This window comes from Capricornis sumatraensis, chromosome 5 (assembly GCF_032405125.1).
Source record: "Capricornis sumatraensis isolate serow.1 chromosome 5, serow.2, whole genome shotgun sequence".
NCBI lineage: Eukaryota > Metazoa > Chordata > Mammalia > Artiodactyla > Bovidae > Capricornis > Capricornis sumatraensis.
In genome coordinates this window covers 113,687,699-113,708,973 of record NC_091073.1, presented here as the reverse complement: position 1 = coordinate 113,708,973, position 21,275 = coordinate 113,687,699, and positions in this window count along the sequence as shown.

Sequence of the window (21,275 nt, the reverse complement as noted above, 5' to 3'; positions counted from 1 at the left end):
TTTTCTTAACAAGGAAGAGGCTTCAAAAACATTAAAAGAAAAAATCACTAGCAGTCAATAAAGAAGATGAGTGAAAAATGAACTACAGGTAAATAAATGGTTCTTAAGTCGATTCTCTTTGCTCTATTACATTCATACGTAGGTAAATATTTATTTAAAATATAAAATTATTTTCCAGAATTCATAAAGGTAAAAACTATAAATTTCCTTTTGGTGATACTGTGTAGATACAGTAATTGTAATAAATTTTGGGTGGAAACATAAATTCCTATAATTTATTGAAGGATAATTCTGCAGCACCTATCAAAATAGGGCTAAGATTGACCTTAAGTGCTATGTTTATTAGAACATATCCACAGATATTGGAGAAGGAAAGGGCAACCCACTCCAGTATTCTTGCCTGAGAATTCCCATGGACTGAGGAACCTGGCAGGCTACAGTCCATGAAATCACAAAAGAGTTGGACGCAACTTACTGACAAAACAACAATAGCAACAATCCACAGATATATATACTTGTCAAAACTTTTTAATTACTGCAACTCTATTATACAAGATATAAGGAAATGTCTAAATGGCCATCAGAAAGAGAGGACCTGAGTAATTAGATCCACATCATGACTGCTGGTGGGAAGGAAAACAAGGATTCAGGGTTTAAATATGGCAAAGAGACATTTTTACTAAATTGTTCTTTTTGCTGTATGATATTTTAACAAGCACACATATTACCTCTTAAAACACACATACACAAACACACACATGCATACACACAGACAAATAATACTGATTAAGGAAAGTAGCCCCATGGGAGAGTGAAAAGTGGAAAGGGCATATAATAAAGCCAAGAGTGAGACTGATTCAGAAAATATGAAAACAGTCCATGGGGTTGTAAAAAGTCGGACATGACTGAGCAACTTTCACTTTCATATAATACATAAATATATACTCCCTCGGTGTTTTTGCTTTTGTTTTGTTTTTTTGTTTTTTGTTTTTTGCTATTTACTCTTTCTTCCTCTAAATCTGATTAACTCTTTTATGCTTTCTGGAAATCTTTTTTTTTTTTTGCTTGGCTGAGATTTTGGATCCCAGAGGAATATGGAGTCAAAAAGGATACACATACCTACCCACCCCCACCCTTCACACACATAGGGACAGGTATATATTTGCAAAAGGTGGGACCCAAAATATATTTAACGTGACGATAAGGGCATCGCCATATATACAAATTTGTGTCAATAAGATTTTTTTTTTTAATTTTTCTGAAAGGAGCAGAACTATGTGTGACATGAAAGCTCTCAGATAGAGTAGAAGCTACATAATACACTTAATAGTATCCTTACGTTAGAAAGTGACATAATTGACAAAGGCTCTCTTTTTAAAATGTCCTTTATCATTCCAAAGCTCATCTCAGATTTTAAAACATATACTTTATAGGATACTGTTACAATGGATCCCAGGCTTTCTGACTTTACCGCTTAATTCAGTAATATAATTTTGAATGTCTACAAGCTAGGAAGAATGGCATGGGTGTTATTTTTCTCTACTGAGAAACTGAGTGACATTGTACTCTCTGACAATATAGTAATTCTATGTTCTAAGTAAATGCAGAGCTGCAAAAATCAGCAAAACCGGGGGAGAGGAGAATGATTTGTTTGTGAAAACTGAAGAGCCACTGGGACATTTATCTCAATGAAAGCCACTGCCTTCTTGCATTTGTATCATGTCAGGTTCGTACAGCTTGTAAAACTCTCTAGCATAAATTGACATTTTATTTTTGACTGGAACAGCAACGCTGAACAGCAAGGGAAGCTATCATTATGAATGAAGAAACTGCTTTGTGTGATTAGGTCAGTGTCAAAGGAATTGGTAAATGGCAGAGCCAGCTATGAGAAACCGAGACAGCATATTAAAAAGCAGAGACATCACTTTGCTGACCAAGGTCCATCTAGTTAAAGTTGTGGTTTTTCCAGTAGTCAAGGATGGATGTGACAGTTGGACCATAAAGAAGGCTCAGCACCAAAGAACTGATGCTTTTAAACTGTGGTGCTGGAGAAGACTCTTTAACAGTTTCTTGGACTGCAAGGAGGTCAAATCAGTCAATCCTAAAGGAAATCAACCCTTAATATACACTGGAAGGTCTGATGCTGATGCTAAAGCTCTAATACTTTGGCTACCTGATGGGAAGAGCCAACTCTTTGGAAAAGACCCTCATGCTGAACAAGACTGAAGGCCGGAGGAGAAGGGGTCGACAGAGGATGAGATGGTTGGAAGGCATCATCCACCCAATGGACATGAGTTTGACCAAACTCCAGAAGATAGTGTAGGACAGGGGAGCTTCGCGTGCTGCAGTCCATGGGGTGGCAAAGAGTTGGACAGGACTGAGCGACTGAACAGCAGCTCTGAATACTAAGCGACTCAAGTCACTGAACTCATTTACATTATTTATATATATTCCTGGTGGCTCAGATGGTAAAGAATCTGCCTGCAATGTGGGAAACTTGGGTTCGATCCCTGGGTTGGCAAGATCCCCCGGAGAAGGGAACGGCCACCTAGTCCAGTATTTTGGCCTGGAAAATTCCACGGACAGAGGAGCCTGGCAGGCTACAGTCCATGGGGTTGTAAAAAGTCGGACATGACTGAGCAACTTTCACTTTCATATAATACATAAATATATACTCCCTCGGTGTTTTTGCTTTTGTTTTGTTTTTTTGTTTTTTGCTATTTACTTTTTCTTCCTCTAAATCTGATTAACTCTTTTATGCTTTCTGGAAATCTTTTTTTTTTTTTTTTGCTTGGCTGAGATTTTGGATCCCAGAGGAATATGGAGTCAAAAAGGATACACACACCTACCCACCCCCACCCTTCACACACATAGGGACAGAAAATATGTGAAAGGATAGAACATATATGATTGCTTGAGGAGAAAGGAAGATACTTGGAATTAAAGTAAAGGAAATTAATCAGTAAGGACCCACTGTATAGCACAGAGAACTATACTCAATATTTTATAATAACCTACATGGGAAAAAATCTGGAAAAGAATATATATGTATGTGTGTATGTATATATGTGTGTATACACATATGCATGTATTCATATGTGTGTGTGTGTGTATATGCTCATTTGTGTCTGATTCTTCATAACCCAAGGACTGTAGCCCACAAGGCTCCTCTGTCCGTGGGATTTTCCAGGCAAGAATACTGGAGTGGGTTGCCATTTCTTTCTCCAGGGATCTTCCTGACCCAGGAATCGAATCCACGTCTCTTTAGTCTCGGGCATTACACGCAGATTCTTAACCAGTGTGCCACTGGGTTTGCCCACGTGTGTATATGTCTATACAAGACTGAATCACCTCATTAGAACTGATTCGAATGTATTCTTTTTAATGGCTGAGTAATACTCCATTGTGTATATGTACCACAGCTTTCTTATCTATTCATCTGCTGATGGACATCTAGGTTGCTTCCATGTCCTGGCTATTATAAACAGTGCTGAGATGAACATTGGGGTACACGTGTCTCTTTCAATTCTGGTTTCCTCAGTGTGTATGCCCAGCAGTGGGACTGTTGGGTCATAAGGCAATTCTATTTGCAATTTTTTAAGGAATCTTCACACTGTTCTCCATAGTGGCTGTACTAGTTTGCATTCCCACCAACAGTGTAGGAATGTTCCCTTTTCTCCACACCCTCTCCAGCATTTATTGCCTGTAGACTTTTGGATTGCAGCCATTCTGACTGGTGTGAAATGGTACCTCACTGTGGTTTTGATTTGCATTTCTCTGATAATGAGTGATGTTGAGCATCTTTTCATGTGTTTGTTAGCCATCTGTATGTCTTCTTTGGAAAAATGTCTATTTAGTTCTTTGGCCCACTTTTTGATTGGGTCATTTATTTTTCTGGAATTGAGCTGCATAAGTTGCTTGTAAATTTTTGAGATTAGTTGTTTGTCAGTTGCTTCATTTGCTATTATTTTCCCCCATTCTGAAGGCTGTCTTTTCACCTTGCTTATAGTTTCCTTTGTTGTGCAGAAGCTTTTAATTTTAATTAGATCCCATTTGTTTATTTTTGCTTTTATTTCCAGTATTCTGGGAGGTGGATCATAGAGGATCCTGCTGTGATTTATGTAGGAGAGTGTTTTGCCTATGTTCTCCTCTAGGAGTTTTATAGGTTCTGGTCTTATGTTTAGATCTTTAATCCATTTTGAGTTTATTTTTGTGTATGGTGTTAGAAAGTGATCTAATTTCATTCTTTTACAAGTGGTTGACCAGTTTTCCCAGCACCACTTGTTAAAGAGATTGTATTTAATCTATCGTATATTCTTGCCTCCTTTGTCAAAGATAAGATGTCCATAGGTGTGTGGATTTATCTCTCGGCTCTCTATTTTGTTCCATTGATCTATATTTCTGTCTTTGTGCCAGTACCATACTGTCTTGATGACTGTAGCTCTGTAGTAGAGCCTGAAGTCAGGCAGGTTGATTCCTCCTGTTCCATTCTTCTTTCTCAAGATTGCTTTGGCTATTCGAGGTTTTTTGTATTTCCATACAAATTGTGAAATTACTTGTTCTAGTGCTGTGAAAAATACCGCTGGTAGCTTGATAGGAATTGCATTGAATCTGTAGATTGCTTTGGGTAGTAAACTCATTTTCACTATATTGATTCTTCTGATCCATGAACATGGTATATTTCTCCATCTATTAGTGTCCTCTTTGATTTCTTTCATCAGTGTTTTATAATTTTCTATATATAGGTCTAATGAGGTGGATGAACCTGGAGCTGATTATACAGAGTGAAGTTAGCCAGAAAGAAAAACACCAATACAGTATACTAACACATATATATGTAATTTAGAAAGATGGTAATGATAACCCTATATGTGAGACAGCAAAAGAGACACAGATGTTTAGAACGGACTTTTGGACTCTGTGGGAGAGGGAGAGGGTGGGATGATTTGGGAGAATGGCATTGAAACATGTATACTATCATGTAAGAAACGAATTGCCAGTCTATGTTCGATGCAGGATACAGGATGCTTGGGGCTGGTGCATGGGGATGATCCAGAGAGATGATATGGGGTGGAAGGTGGGAGGGGGGTTCAGGATTGGGAATTCATGTACACCCGTGGCTGATTCATGTCAATGTATGGCAACACCAATACAGTATTGTAAAGCAAAATAAAGTGAAAATAAAAATTAAAAAAAAAGACTGAATCACTCTGCTGTACATATAAAACTGAAGCAACATTTTAAATCAACTATACTTCAATAAAAATATGAAAGGTGTAACAAGAAGAGAAAATGATATCTAATATACAGACATTCCTGAGAACACAAAGCAAGAGATAATCAGGAAATGAAAGGTTCAGCCTTTGAAGGAGGAGAAACTTTTCTTACTCATCATAGGAGAGCAAAGAAGACAGGTGGAGAGAACTTTGGCCAGTTGGTCCTTAGTCTGCTTTCTTTAAGGGGGGTATCAAGACAATGTTCAGATTATAATAAACCACAAATTCATGACAAATACATTGTATTTCATCACATAATCATACTCATCACATAATGATACTCACATATATTATTATAAACCTCTGTTAGTACTAAGGAAGAAAATGCAATCATATCTGTCTTACATTTAAAGTTTTAATAGATTTATTAGAAGGATAAAAATATAAGCAAGCTATGTTCAGAATAGACTGAGGGGTATAAGACAGCTTAGTGATGAAAATGCTTGATTCAGTAAAAATAAAATTAAATGTCTGAAAGGACTGTGTGAACTCTTAAGCCTTACAGATAGGAAGATTTCTGTCATGAACACGTGTGTACCTGCTTTATCCTCAATGCCAGATTGCAAGCATCCTAAGAGTGAAAACTTCATTTTCTATCTATCTTCTATAATGCATTCTATAATACATCAGTGTCATATACAGCCTTTATATTCTTACACTAAAGAAACCATTATTTGATACATAAATCTACCAAAGACTTATATGTCTGTGTGTTTCCTGAATCATACAGGCATGAAATGAAATAACTGTATTGGTTCTTCCACTTACAAACAGAGAAGGTTGTTTAATGTAAAGTAAGTTTAACAATCATTATTCTATGACTTTTCCATGAAGATTAAACAATCCATACAAAGCACAAGGTACAACATATAGCCCATGGTAAACTTGCCATAAATGTGAGTAATCATCACTTAGTAGTCTTCATCAATTGACTTATAAGTTGATCAAATGATGGTCACCTTGCCTAAAGGAAGAAACCATGCACTTCCTTTCAAAACACTGGAGATGGGAATATTCTGGATGTTCACTGCGTCTCATACAATGCTATAGTCTGGTCATTCTCAAAGCAGCTACTCATACTTTTAAGTACTTCCTAAGTCTGAAATTAACTACTGCATAGTTTTTCATGGTAAGATACAACTGAGAAAGCTTACAGCAAGTTTAGTCGCATGATTTGACTTGACAAAATGTCCACATCTGTCTAAAAATGGACTTGACGTTTCCTATCAACTTTATGTCACTCTCCAAAAGTAGATCTGAGATACAAGACTCCAGATTAGGAGCTGTGAGCCAGAGTCCTCCCTGTGAAGTACAACAGCTCTCTCAAAAACAGGATACATTTTGGCTCCAAATTGCTTTTCACAATTCTTACATTCAGTGATTAAAATAAAGATCCATTCAGACTCCAGTCTCACTGCAGATAAATAAGTGATGAGCAAAATCTCCAAAACAGGTGGAGCTCCTGATGGACGAACAAGCTGAATACATAAGTACACATGAAAGACCAATTTTGAGCACACTTCCTAAATCCCTTTGTTCTTCTTGGACACATCACGTGATGTCAAAAATTCTTTTGGTGGAGGAGTTTTCTTTGAAGTTTTCATAGGATATGTAGGTTTGCTTCATTTTATTGTTGTCTGAATAGTAATGTGGTACAAGATTCCTGCAGATTCAAAGCAACTGACTTACCTTACCTTGTGGGTTTGTTTTTTTTTCAGGATATCTTTTATCAGAAAAAAGTGTTAGAAGTGCATTACAAAAATCTAAATGAATTTGTTATCCTGTGTCTAGAAAATTATCACGTGGTATTATTGGATACCTTGGCCATCTGATATGAAGAGCCGACTCATTAGAAAAGGCTCAGATGCTGGGAAAGATTGAAGGGAAAAGGAGAAAAGGGCAGCAGAGAATAAGATGGTTGGATGGCATCACTGACTCAATGGACATGAATCTGAGCAAACTCTGGGAGACAGTGAAGGACAGGGAAGCCTGACATGCTGCAGTCCACAGACACAATTTAGTGACTGAACAGTTATTGGATAAAAATAATTTTAGGAAAAACTTTCAGCACGAAATACTTACTGTGTCAAAAAGTATGAAAAATAATTAAATCCAACAGAATATATGCTGTCACTTTTTTGTATATGTAAATGACCATCAGGATGCAAATATCTATCTACCTACCTACCTGTGCATCTGCCTATCACCTGGTTCAGATTCAATTTCATGGTAAGAAAAATACTGAAAAGAGAATAAGACATCTTCTTTAGTATAGGTAGCATCAGCATTAGTTCTGTAGTTAAGGTACAGCCCTGATGTAGGTCATAAGCATTTTTAATTTACTATAAAGAAGAATTGCTGTCTGGGTACTCAACACAGGAAGAGACACACACAGATGTTTACCAGGTTGTACAGAACAGCGACTAATTTATTCCAAGGCTTATGTTTATTCTTAGCCCAAATTTAAACACTTATTTGGCAAACTTTCTCTCTTTCTAGCTCTGAGGAAAGCAGCTCATTCAATTTAAAGTTGTGTTATTAAATGAACAGCCATGTCCTCATAATTTAATGTTGTACATCAAACAGAAACTGGAATTGATCATGTGGCTGATTTAAACAACAAAACACAACTGACCCATGTTACTATATTATTAGTTTATTATTAGTTCATAGCTTCCTCATTTTTGCAGAAGGAGGTAAATACCACTATCTTAATCTATAACATTTTCTTATAAGAATACAAATGTAGGCAAGTAGGTGGAAAACACTGAAATAAAACTGTATGTGTCTATATGAATGCTTTAAAAAAGTGAGGTCCATTTTGGCACCTGGATGTGAAAATTAAAGTCATAAGTGCCTCTATTCACAACAGCCAAGACATAAAGACAATCTAAATGTCCATTGACAGATGAATGGGTAAAGAAGGTGTAGAATATTACTCAGTCATGAAAAGGACAAATGATGCCACTTACTGCATCTTCCCCACAACTAGAGATCATCATACGAAGTGAACTAAGTCAAATGGAGAGAAACAAACCCCATATAATATCACTTATATGTGGAATCTAAAATATGGTACAAATGAGCCTATGGGGCCGAAACAGAATCACCAGCACAGAGAAAAGACTGGTGACTGCCAAGGGTGAGCGCCGGGGGAGGAATGGATTGGGAATCAGGAGTTAGCAGATACAAACTATTATACGTAGAATGGATAAACAACAAGGTCCTACTGCGCAGCACGGAGAACTATATTCAATATCCTACAATAAACCAGAATGGAAACGAATATTTTTGAAAGAAGAATGTATATATACATATGCATCGTTGCTATACAGCCAAAATTAACACAACATTGTAAATCAACTATTATTTCAATTAAAAAAAAAAAAAGATATATGTACCTTCTTTTCATGCTTCTACAGATAGAAATTTGCCAGGGTCCTAGTCTGGGCCATGCACTTAGTTTATTTGGGAATGCCATCCTGGGAGCATGTACAAGGAATGAGGGAATCAAAGAGAAGGGAAACCAAGATGAGTTTCTATTATGAAAGATGGCTGCCATTTTGAGGGACAGATGTGTGACCTCTGGAACTTTCACTGGATCCTTAGACAGACATTTCATCTGCAGGATCTGTACTGAGATGCTGTTAGGTTACACCTGTGATAAGCCTTCTAATGACCATATGAAACTGACCAACACGATATATATTGGCTGGACTATCAAGTGGTCCCTTTTTAAAAGGAATCCAGAAAAAATTAAAACAAAAGATGCCACACTTATATAACTAGACTGAAACTATACAATAAATCATAAGATTCAATGCAAAAGATAAAATTTCCATATTATGGAATTTCTCTCATCATTTTACAATAAGAGCTTGTAAATTTGACAGCCACTCCATTAGAAAATTTTAAACCAGAAATCTCTCTGTTCTATAGGAAAAAATACAAACAAACACACACATAACTTTTGAAAAATGGCACTGCTATTTTAAATCAGCTCTGCTAAATGAAGAACTGTTAAACTTCCTTTAAATTGCTTCAGTGTTGCATGCCTGTTAAGAAAAGAACACTGTCTTTCACTGCATTTTTCCTTACATAATCAGGCTGTGTCTAATCACCTGAGCATCCTGATTAAAAGTTAATCAGGCTCTTGAAAAATTCCTTTCAAAAACGAATTGTATGTACAAGGAGTTCTCATTAGGAAAAATCTATACCAGTCACACAAAGAAGTCCTTTGACTTATTTTTCATCCCGAAAAACAATTATATGTGATTCTCATAATTCAAATGGTTACAATCTCCATCCTAAGTACCACTTAATTTTCAGTGCACACATTGCTAATCAGCAGTCACATATCTTATTTTTAAAAGCCCTCTGCCATTAAAGCAATGGAGAATTAGGTAGAAATGGTGGAGGAAATGCTGAGTGGGCAGTGGAAAGCCTGAAGTTCTACCCTAAGGCCTGTGAGCCCCTTGCCACACACAGCTGGGAGCCTGAGTTCTCTGAACCTCGTCGCTTACTTACTGGTGAGTAACTAAGCTAATTTCTAGCTCAAGAATCAGAGTTTGGAGCCAGGCTGACTGCTCAGATTTTATCTCCAGGAATTAAGAGGATTTGTGATTTGGGGCAAGTCACTTTATTCCTCTGAGACTCAGTTCCACCAGCTACTGATTAAACACTAAAAATACTGATTCAAAGTTTTTGAGAAATAATTGAAATAATATATATAAAGCATTTATCATAGAGAGTGATTCATTTTAAACAGTATTAGCTGTTTCTCATTCTTTGCCCTTCTCCAGAATGCAGAGCAAGAGCCCAGTGGCCAAAGTTCTCAGACCAGCCTCTCACACGTCTTTACTCACAGATGCTAAGTGAGGAAGATCCATCCTCCATCTAAGGCTGAAGTTTCCTTTTTTCTTTTGCGAATCCTCTCTTGCTTTGTCTCCTCAAAAAGGCTTATATATTGATACTGTTTTCCCTCTGCATCCTCAAAGGCTCTGTTTTCTCTCCTCAGCATCTTGCTGTGGTTGTTGTGAAGTCGCTAAGTTATATCCAACTCTTTGAGACCCTACAGCCAGGGTCCTCTGTCCTCCACTGACTCCCAGAGTTTGCTCAAACTCAAGTCCACTGCGTTAGTGATGCTGTCTTGCCATCTCATCCTCTGTCATCCCCTTCTCCTCTAGCCTTCAATCTTTCCCAGGATCAGGATCTCTTCCAATGAGTCAGCTCTTTGAATAAGGTGGCCAAAGTGTTGGAGCTTCAGCTTCAGCATCAGTCGTTCCAATGAATATTCAAGGTTGATCTCCTTTAAGGCTGACTGGCTTGATCTCCTTAGCAGAAACATGTTCTGTTCCTCTATCTTCACCTGTGTGTGTGTGTTTCTCCCTACCCAATGTATCTCCCTCGCTATTATTGTTATCATCACAAAACTCTAGAGATTTGTTGACATATTCTATCTACTCTATCTTGACTTTATCCCTCATTCATGCTAAAAAAAGTATTAATACTTTTAAAGCTTTTATTTGAAGTATAGTTGACATGCACTATTATTTTCTTTTACCCTTAACCCCATCTATCAGCTTTCTTTTCTACTATTTCATGGAAACTTCTCTCTTCAGGGTCAAGAACAGTTCCTGTGATGTCATTCACCACAGACTCCTATGCTGTCTTATCTTTCAGAGGCATTTGGCAGAACTCATTTGGTCTTAGGATACTCCCCTATCTTAGTTCCCTGTGACTCCTCCATCCTGGGCTTCCACTTGTTACTGGCTCACTGATTTTGGTCTCCTTTGCTAGTTCCATCTTTCTAGCCAGATAGTGCTGTTGGGGACCCGCTTGGCTCAGTCCTGAGCTGCTGCTCTCAAAACTCATTCCCTAATAAAAATCTTAGTACTCCAAAGGAAGTGCTAAGTCACTCAGTCATTTCTGGCTCTGTGACCTCATGGACCATAGCCCGTCAGGCTCCTCTGTCCATGGGATTCTCCAGGCAAGAATACTGGAGTGGGTTGCCTTTTCCTCCCCCAGGGGATCTTCCCAACCTTGGGATCAAACCCACGTCCCTTACATCTGCCGGCATTGGGAGGTGGGCTCTTTACCAGTAGCACCACCAACGTCATCTCACCATTTAATAATCCTTATACAGCTAGTGGGAGCCTGCTATATGACACAAGGAGCACAGGTTGGAGCTCTGTGATGACCTAGAGTTGTGGGGCGGGGGGTGGGAGGTATCCAAGAGGAACAGTGTACCCATATACATATAGCTGAGTCACTTCACTCTACAGTAGAAACTGACATAATAGGGTAAAGCAACTATTCCCCAATTAAAAAGAAAAAAGATAGATGATAGCTATAGCTAGCTATCATAGTGAGAGAAATGCAGTTACTATTTCAGACATATAAGTGCTCAAGTTTAAATCCCAGTTCTGCAAGGCAGTGGCGATACAACTTCCTTCCCACAAGTCACCTCACCTCTGTGCCTTACTTTAAATCTATTTCATCAGATTATGGAGAATGTTAATAAATGTTGAGTCTTTAAAAGACTGGCACATAATGTGCTATGTTAATATTTAATATCACTGCTATTTTTTATAGTAATTCTGATTTTGTCACTCCCCTACATAAAACCCTTCTTAGCAATGTTATTGTTAATTCACAAGATCCTGCATTGCCTAACCCCAGATTTTCCCTCTGTCTCATCTCCAGCCCCTAGCCCTCCATCACCATTTCACCTTGTCACGTGGGTCTTTTTTTTTTTGGCTCCTCAGACATGCAAATATCTTGTCTCCAGGGATTCTGCACTTACTCAGTCTGTTCACCTTGCTGTCCTAGGCAGCTCCTTCACGTCCTGGGGATTAAGGGCAAGTCTGTCTTCTTGCTTTCGTGCTTATTTCATTGTCCCGGGTCTCTGGCTGTGTCCCACTTCACTACCCTAATTATTTTCTACCTTGGACCATTCTTTGTTTCCTTCAACACCCTTATCACAATTTAACAGTTAATGCCTTTGTTTTTATTCTTCCTTGCCAGAGCGTGAGGTTTGAGAAGGTGAGAGTTCTTTCTTTCCACAGTGTCTCACACTTACTTGGAACTTAAAACTGTTTGCACAATAATAAGCAAATGAGAGAATAGGAAAGTAGCTTTTACCTCAATATAAGAGAAAACCTAAGAGACCCATCAAAAAAGCATCTTACAAAGCAGTGAGTTCAAGCAACATTATAAATCCGAGGGCTGGAGTGAAAGTCTTCTTCATTTCTGTATCTTGATTTTTATATTTTTTAATGGACAGAAAAGGATCAAGACTGTTTTGTAACATAAATAGTCTGTACTTCTGAATAATAATGACAGCACCACCTTAATAAAATTCAAATACCTTATTCTCACTCTGCTTACAAAATTTTACATACTTTATTCTAAATATACTCTTCCTTGTCTTTATATTTACTTATTGGCTTTTCAAGATTTCCTTGCAGGCGGTTATAGCCCATGATAATCCAATCATGACTATGGTATGACACATTTGGGGAGCATTAGCCTGCCGATCAGATGGAATCTAATTTCCCATTTAAAAATGGATCCTGTTTTACAGAGAACCATTGGGAATAATCTACTTTCTCCTGGAGAGCAACTGAAACATTTGAGAAGAATTCAGTCTTTTAGAGCAGCAGGGTACCATTTAGCAATTTACCTCCTCTGGGGCATTAATTGGTACCCTAAAGCACTGTAAGAGTTAATTTACCCCATACAGTGAACACTTGAATCCTAAAAAAGGACGCTTAGTTTAGCTCAAAACAAAGCAGGATTAAGACAGAAACGAAAAGTAGCTTAAATCATGTACTATAACATATTCAGGTTAAAAAAAAAAAGTAATTTGCTCAAGATGTCATTTTTATTCCATGGATATTTTAGGAATTTGTAGTTATTAAGCTCCCTGGCCTTTTCCCCTGGTTGGGGAAAAGAAAAAAAAACACACAACAGAATTCCTGCTGCCAAATATTGACACATTTGCAATTAATACAGGATGTTGAGTCATTCTCAAAGATCATGCTGCTAGTAATTTCTAATAAATACTCCTTCTGTGAAATTCTACTGAAAGCAAAGAAAAAAGAATCATGAATCATGAATGCACTTGGCGAGCGTATGTTATCCTGGGCGCCTTGGTGTCACATGTGGTCCTAAACTGATGAATCACTATTTCCCTTCAGTGACTTGGGGACAACTGCTATTATAAACTGAAAAGGGGCATTTATTATCCACCAATTTCCTTGAAAAGATTTTCCTGTAGCTCAAATGGTAAAGAATCTGCCTGCAATGTAGGAGACCAGTGTTCCATCCATGGGCTGAGAAGTTCGTCTGGAGAAGGGGATGGCAATCCATTCCAGTATTCCTGCCTGGAGAATTCCATGGACAGAGAAGTCTGGAGGGCTATAGTCCGTGGGGTCACAAAGAGTCAGACACGATTAAGTGACTAACACACACAATTTCCTTGAAAGTGAAAATCAACTCAAGAATTCCTATTAAAAACACAACACACTATTATTCCAGTAGAAAAGATCTGTGGTTTTCAAACTTCTAAAAAGCCATTAGAAGACCAGAAGAACAGCTCTGACTGAACTGGAATTTGGCAATCTAAAATCCACTCATGGGATCCTCATGCAATCCCCCAAGAGAAGACTGAGTGGATCCTTTCAGAACCGAAGGTCCCTTGGACCAATGGCATTTGGAAATTCTTGGATAGAATAACAGGCTTTCCAGGTGGCTTGATGGTAAAGAATCTGCCTGCAATGCAGGATATGTGGAGACATGGGTTCCCTCCCTGGGATGAGAACATCCCCTGGAAGAGGAAATGGCAACCCACTCCAGCATTCCTACATGGGGAATTCCATGGACAGGGGAGCTTGGCAGACTACAGTCCATGGGGTTGGAAAAGAATCAGACACAACTGAACATGCACACAGCAGCAACAGGCAGAATAATATAAAAATAAGTTGTTTTCCAAACTCAGAAGAATATGGTCACCATCTTTTCCAAATCTCATTGCACTTGAATTTCCCAAGAACATTCTCCATTATCATTATGTCTGTGTAGTTCACATACCTTTTTTAAACAAGGAACTATATTTTGGCCATGTTGTATGTTCCCTGTGGCATATTTACACAGCAGCAGCAGGTGTTCAGTAAGTATGAAATAATTAATCAATTAAAGTCTTCCCCTGTTGTCAGACAGAGAATTGATATTAAGAAATGATTATAATCTCCTGCTCTGAAAGTCAAATTTAAACCCAGCCGAAACCTGAAGGGAGAGAAGGATTTTGCTGGCATGGAGGCAGGAGAAGGTTATTTCTATCAAGGGAGACCGACATGGGAAAGGTTTAACACTATGGAAAAAAAGAGAGATATCAGGCATTTGAAAGTAGGTTAGAATGCCTTGAGCTTAGATTGTTTCAGGAACAGAAGTGGTGATGGACATAAAGCCTACAGAACTTAGAAGAAGTCTGTATTGAAGTGCCTTTTATTTCAAGTTAAGAGTTTTGCATTTTATCCTAACATAATTTGGAACTCTCAAACTGAGAGAGAACTTTTCAGATTTGTAAATCAAGGAGATCAGACTACAGGACTTTCTATTACCAGGGAAGAATACTGAAGCCACTCAAATGTTTCTGATATCATCACAATTCATAGCACTGCTGAACAACTTGAAACATTCATGCATGTGCATATGTGTGTTTGCGTGTACAGACATACATGCATACATTCAAATAGAATATATCTTACAAAGTCACTTGGGAAACTTATAAGCTACTGTCTTATAACAAAGTTAATGTCTACATGTTATTTCTCAGATCCTGACAATTTCAGAATCATTCAGCAAAAAAAATATTGGACTATTCACAGACACACGTGCTTCTCCACAATCCTACAAATATACACAAAACTCTACGGCATTCAATTGCATTGTGTCTGTGGTTGGGCATGGCAATCTGCCAGTGAAGACTTTGCTCGAATGAAATAAAGGGAAATGCTGCTTACTTGTTAGAACGTTCTGTGGTTACAAAAATTTCAAGATTTAGAATTACAGCATGATGGAGTTGACAGACCTTAGAGGTCGTGTAACCCAATCTTACTTCCACAAATGAGATGAATTGAGTTCTCTGGAATGAAAGTAACCTGCTAGAGTCCTCATGTCTATTTCTTGAGTATGGAGGAGCAAGCTTTGAAAGACTTGAGAGATTTCCTAGCAAAAGTGAAAGTCACACAGTCATGTCTGACTCTTTGTGACCCTATGGACTAAACAGTCCATGGAATTCTCCAAGCCACAATACTGGAGTGGGTAGCCTTTTCCTTCTCCAGGGGATCTTCAAACCCAGGGATCAAACCCAGGTCTCCCAAGTTGCAGGTGGATTCTTTACCAGCTGAGCCACCAGGGAAGCCCTGGTGAGAGATTTCCCAGATCCACCATAACATGGCTGCCCCATCCCTGGGATTCTCCAGGCATAAAATGATCTACCTACCACCTTCTGTGGTTTGGTAGTGTTTCCGTGTCTTAGGCTGGAAATACCATAGTTCTGTTTCCAGCCCTACACATTCACTCTGCAAACTCCTATTCTTTCTAATTTATAGGGTCATTCTTCTGATCTTATAATTCCTTATGTAAGAGAATCAGAATAAATGGGTCCACAGCTTCCTCCTACCATGGAAGTCTTTATAATTGAGATCAATCACAGCCAAAGGAAAATAGCAGCAGTTGCTTCCCAGTCGAGATTTAGTGACTCAGTTTCTGTTGGCGAGATCTTATGAGAAGATGCAAAAAAACACGTGCTTTTCCTCACCTATGGAAGCATCAATAAAGATCATCTCTGGCTGCAAAGCCCCAGGAGTGAGGGGATAAACCAGTGTCTTCCTTTCACTCATTTCTAGAATCCATTTCTTAATCTAAAACCACTTTGAGTCCAGTGTAAGTATAGTGATTAACTGACCATCATTATTTCAGGCTTTCTTTTTTCCTTTTTTTGAGAAATACCCAACTCTTTTAAGACTGATAACACTCTAGGATAATGAAATCTAAGCAACAGTATTTAGCCTGCTGTTATCAAACCCCTGTATGTGTTAATACCATCTTTTCTCAAAGTTCATCATTCAGCGGCAATGATTCCTCTGGATCTTCTTTTCATTAGATGCCACAGATCTGTAACTCTTCAATATTATTCCTTTTCCCAAATGCATCTGATCTTTGGTCAACATGTTCTAAAGAACTCAGTTTTGCTTACACTGAACAAGATGTTATAATGACCTTGATCATTGCAGTTGGATGTTGTTTTGGCAAGAGAGGAGGCTCTGCTCTATGAGAAGAGAGAGAACGTGGCAAAACTGTTTTCTGTGCAGCAGTGGTAACCAAAAGCACTGAGCTGGAGAAAAATCCCTTACAGTGGGCTCCCAAGTCATCATGCTTAGGAGTTTAAGGGAACATTGCAAGTAAAATGTTTAAAGAAAGTGTGTGTGTGTGTGTGTGTGTGTGTGTGTGCGTGCGTGCGCGCGTGCGCACTTGCATGCGCGCGTGTGCACACATGGATGCATTTAGGGGGTGGAACAATGGTTTTTCAAAATCTATCAAAGCAGCAAAATCATATGAATCAATATTCTACATGCAATAGCAGTTCCAGGCTCATGTATAAACTCCACAGAGAGTCTCTAACTCTGCAGCAAAGGTTAAAAGCAATAATGTTTAAAAATTGGCACATGTATCCATTTTGCCTAATATCATGTCCTTATTAATAATTAATCTTTTTCACATTCAAATCAGAGATCAAATAATTCGACTTTGTATTGACTTTCATTAGTTTTCATTAGCTTACTGCTTTAAAAGCAGGTATTATTGATGTTTCCTAACACCTAGAAATGAGACAATAAGCTAATTTGTCTTCAAATCCTTAACTCGTCATTTTGAAATGCATGGTTATATATTTTTTGGGCTGCCACAAGAATGTGTAATGTCTTATTTTTTTTAATCACTGGGTTCACTGATTCATTCATTCACATTCATTCCCTGTACCCTACATTTTATTTTTTTCCACACAAAATTCTGAGACAGAATTTTTCTACAGCTGAAACAGCGTCAGAAGGTGAACACTTCACGTCTCCAACAAAGAGGGAAGTACCCAGAGGCTAATTATGTCTGAGGAAATCAGAGGCTATTACTTAGTAAGCAATAGGGATACAAAATAGTGAAGGTCAATGCTGGGGTTCTTACAGCAGATAAAGTCAAACATCAGGAACTTGCATTCTAAATTCACAGATTGCTATAATTATTAACTAAGGTGATATTACAGGATTTTCATGTTGAAAGTCTTCAAACAAAGATGGAGACTTTGAAACATAACTCATCCGATATCAATGGATAAGGGTGCCCACAAAATAGAGTATCATTTGACTTTGAAAAATATAATGTGCGTATTTGTATGTTTACTTTTTTTCAGTATGCCTCTTCAATTGAGACTTTTTGCTAGATAGGGTGGTTTTCTTGTGTGAAGCACACAGGTAAGTCAAGGGACCAATTACAGACTCTGCAGTAAAAGTAGTGATATTCATACACCCCTTGCCACTGTGCTGTACAAAGATGAGAGCAAAGCTTTAAAAACAAAAACAAAAACCTGAGAACTCACAAAATCCAATGGAAGACGGAAAAATGTGTTAAAAAGTTCTGGTCTGATAAACACCTATTTCTGTTCAACCCTCCACCAACTAATACATGCAAGAGTTAAAACGTGCTTAAGTTAGACAACAACAAAAATATATTAAAATGAAAAGATGTCTGACAGAGGTATTGTGGACTGCGTGAATTAATTACAAAATCTAATTTTATTTAGGGCTTCCCTGGTGGCTCAGAGGGTAAAGCATCTGCCTGCACTGCAGGAGAACCTGGGTTCGATCCCTGGGTCAGGAAGATCCCCTGGAGAAGGAAATGGCAACCCACTCCAGTACTCTTGCCTGGAAAATCCCATGGACAGAGAAGCCTGGTAGACTACAGTCCATGGGATCGCAAAGAGTCGGACATGACTGAGCGACTTAGGAATTAAACAGAGCAGATCTCTTCCGTATTATTTTCTGATGGGATCTCTAAACATCATCTGCATGAGTTTCTGCATGAGTTTCAGAGATTACTGCACAGATTTATTGTTACAAAACAGGCACAAAGAGCTCAAGACCAGAGACAGTTTTGAAAGGAGGCCAATACCCACGAGAAACATGATAAGCTGACTTTAAATAAAGCAGTGCTGCCACCAGGGGGCGCATCCTGGCCCTGGACGAAACGCGTCACTGGAACCCTATGCTATTAAACAACATTTATTTCAATCATCTGGCATTATTAGCATTACCCCCCATTGGTCAGCTAATTAGACATAAGCCTATTAAACAAAAATAAATTTTATGTACTTTCTATTGCTTTAATCAAGTGTTTTCATATTTAAATTGTCATCTTTTTTATGGTGTAAAATGCATTGTCATGTTCTCTTTTTGGGATAAGAAGAATTTTAAGAACGGATAAAGGAAAGAGTTGATAAGCTTTATTTGTTCTGATGTATACAGAATTTGAACAAAGCAGAAACAAAATCTTTGGTACAAACTACAAGCACATTCTTCTGTTCTTATGTTTAGAAACCACATATGTACATTGAAGCATTCAACTTTAGCTTCTTCAGCGTTACTGGTTGGGGCATAGGCTTGGATTACTGTGATATTGAATGGTTTGCGTTGGAGATGAACAGAGATCATTCTGTCCTTTTCAAGACTGCATCCAAGTATTGCATTTCAGACTCTTTCGTTGACCATGATGGCTACTCCATTTCTTCTAAGGGATTCTTGCCCACACCAGTACATATAATGGTCATCTGAGTTAAATTCACCCATTCCAGTCCATCTTAGTTCGCTGATTCCTAGAATGTCGACGTTCACTCTTGCCATCTCCTGTTTGACCACTTCCAATTTGCCTTGATTCATGGACCTGACATTCCAGGTTCCTATGCAATATTGCTCTTTACAGCATCGGATCTTGCTTCTATAGCCAGTCTCATCCACAACTGCATGTTGTTTTTTCTTTGTCTCCATCCCTTCACACTTTCTGGAGTTATTTCTCCACTGATCTCCAGTAGCATATTGGGCACCTACTGATCTGAGGAGTTCATCTCTCAATGTCCTATCTTTTTGTATTTTCATACTGTTCATGGGGTTCTTGAGGCAAGAATACTGAAGTGGTTTGCCATTCCCTTCTCCAGTGGATGACATTCTATCAGACTTCTCCACCATGACCTGTCCATCTTGAGTGACCCAAACGGAATGGCTTAGTTTCATGAGTTAGACAATGCTTAAGTTTAATGGTTCTATGAAGACCTACAAGACCTGCTAGAACTAACACCCAAAAAAAGATGTCCTGTTCATTATAGGGGACTGGAATGCAAAAGTAGGAAGTCAAGAAACACCTGGAGTAAGAGGCAAATTTGGCCTTGGAGTACAGAATGAAGCAGGGCAAAGGCTAACAGAGTTCTGCCAAGAGAACACACTGGTCATTGCAAACACCCTCTTCCAACAACACAAGAGAAGACTCTACACATGGACATCACCAGATGGTGAACACCAAAATCAGACTCATTATATCCCTTGCAGCCAAGGATGGAGAAGCTCTATACGGTCAGCAAAAACAAGACCGGGAGCTGACTATGGCTCAGATAGTGAGCTTCTTATTGCCAAATTCAGACTTAAATTGAAGGAAGTGGGGAAAACCACTAGACCATTCAGGTATGACCCAAATAAAATCCCTTATGACTATACAGTGGAAGTGAGAAATAGATTTAAGGGATTAGATCTGATAGATAGAGTGCCTGATGAACTATGGATGGAGGTTCATGACATTGTACAGGAGACAGGGATCAAGACAATCCCCATGAAAAAGAAATGCAAAATAGCAAAATGGCTGTCTGGGGAGGCCTTACAAATAGCTGTGAAAAGAAGAGAAGTGAAACACAAAGGAGAAAAGGAAAGATATACCCATTTGAATGCATAGTTCCAAAAAATAGCAAGGAGAGATAAGAAAGCCTTCCTCAGCGATCAATGCAAAGAAATAGAGGAAAACAACAGAATGGGAAGCACTAGAGATCTCTTTAAGAAAAGTAGAGCTACCAAGGGAACATTTCATGCAAAGATGGGCTCAATAAAGGACAGAAATTGTATGGACCTAACAGAAGCAGAAGATATTAATAAGAGATGGCAAGAATACACAGAAGAACTGTACAAAAAAGATCTTCACGACCCAGATAATCATGAAGGTGTTATCACTCCCACTCATCTAGAGCCAGACATCCTAGAATGTGAAGTCAGGTGGGCTTTAGGAAACATCATTATGAAAAAGCTAGTGGAGGTGATGGAATTCCAGCTGAGCTATTTCCAGTTCTAAAAGATGAAGCTGTGAAAGTGCTGCACTCAATATGCCAGCAAATTTGGAAAACTCAGCAGTGGCCACAGGATGGAAAAGGTCAGTTTTCATTCCAATCCCAAAGAAAGGCAATGCCAAAGCATGCTCAAACTACCGCACAATTGCACTCATCACACACACTAGGAAAGTAATTCTCAAAATTCTCCAAGCCAGGCTTCAGCAATATGTGAACCGTGAACTTCCAGATGTCCAAGCTGGTTTTAGAAAAGGCAGAGGAACCAGAGATCAAATTGCCAACATCCGCTGGATTATGGAAAAAGCAAGAGAGTTCCAGAAAAACATCTATTTCTGCTTTATTGACTTTGCCAAAGCCTTTGACTATGTGGATCACAATAAACTGTGGAAAATTTTAAAAGAGATGGAAATACCAGACCACCTTCCCTGCCTCTTGAGAAACCTGTATACAGGTCAGGAAGCAACAGCTAGAACTGGACATGGAACAACAGACTGGTTCCAAATAGGAAAAGGAGTACGTCAAGGCTGTCTATTGTCACCCTGCTTATTTAACTTCTATGCAGA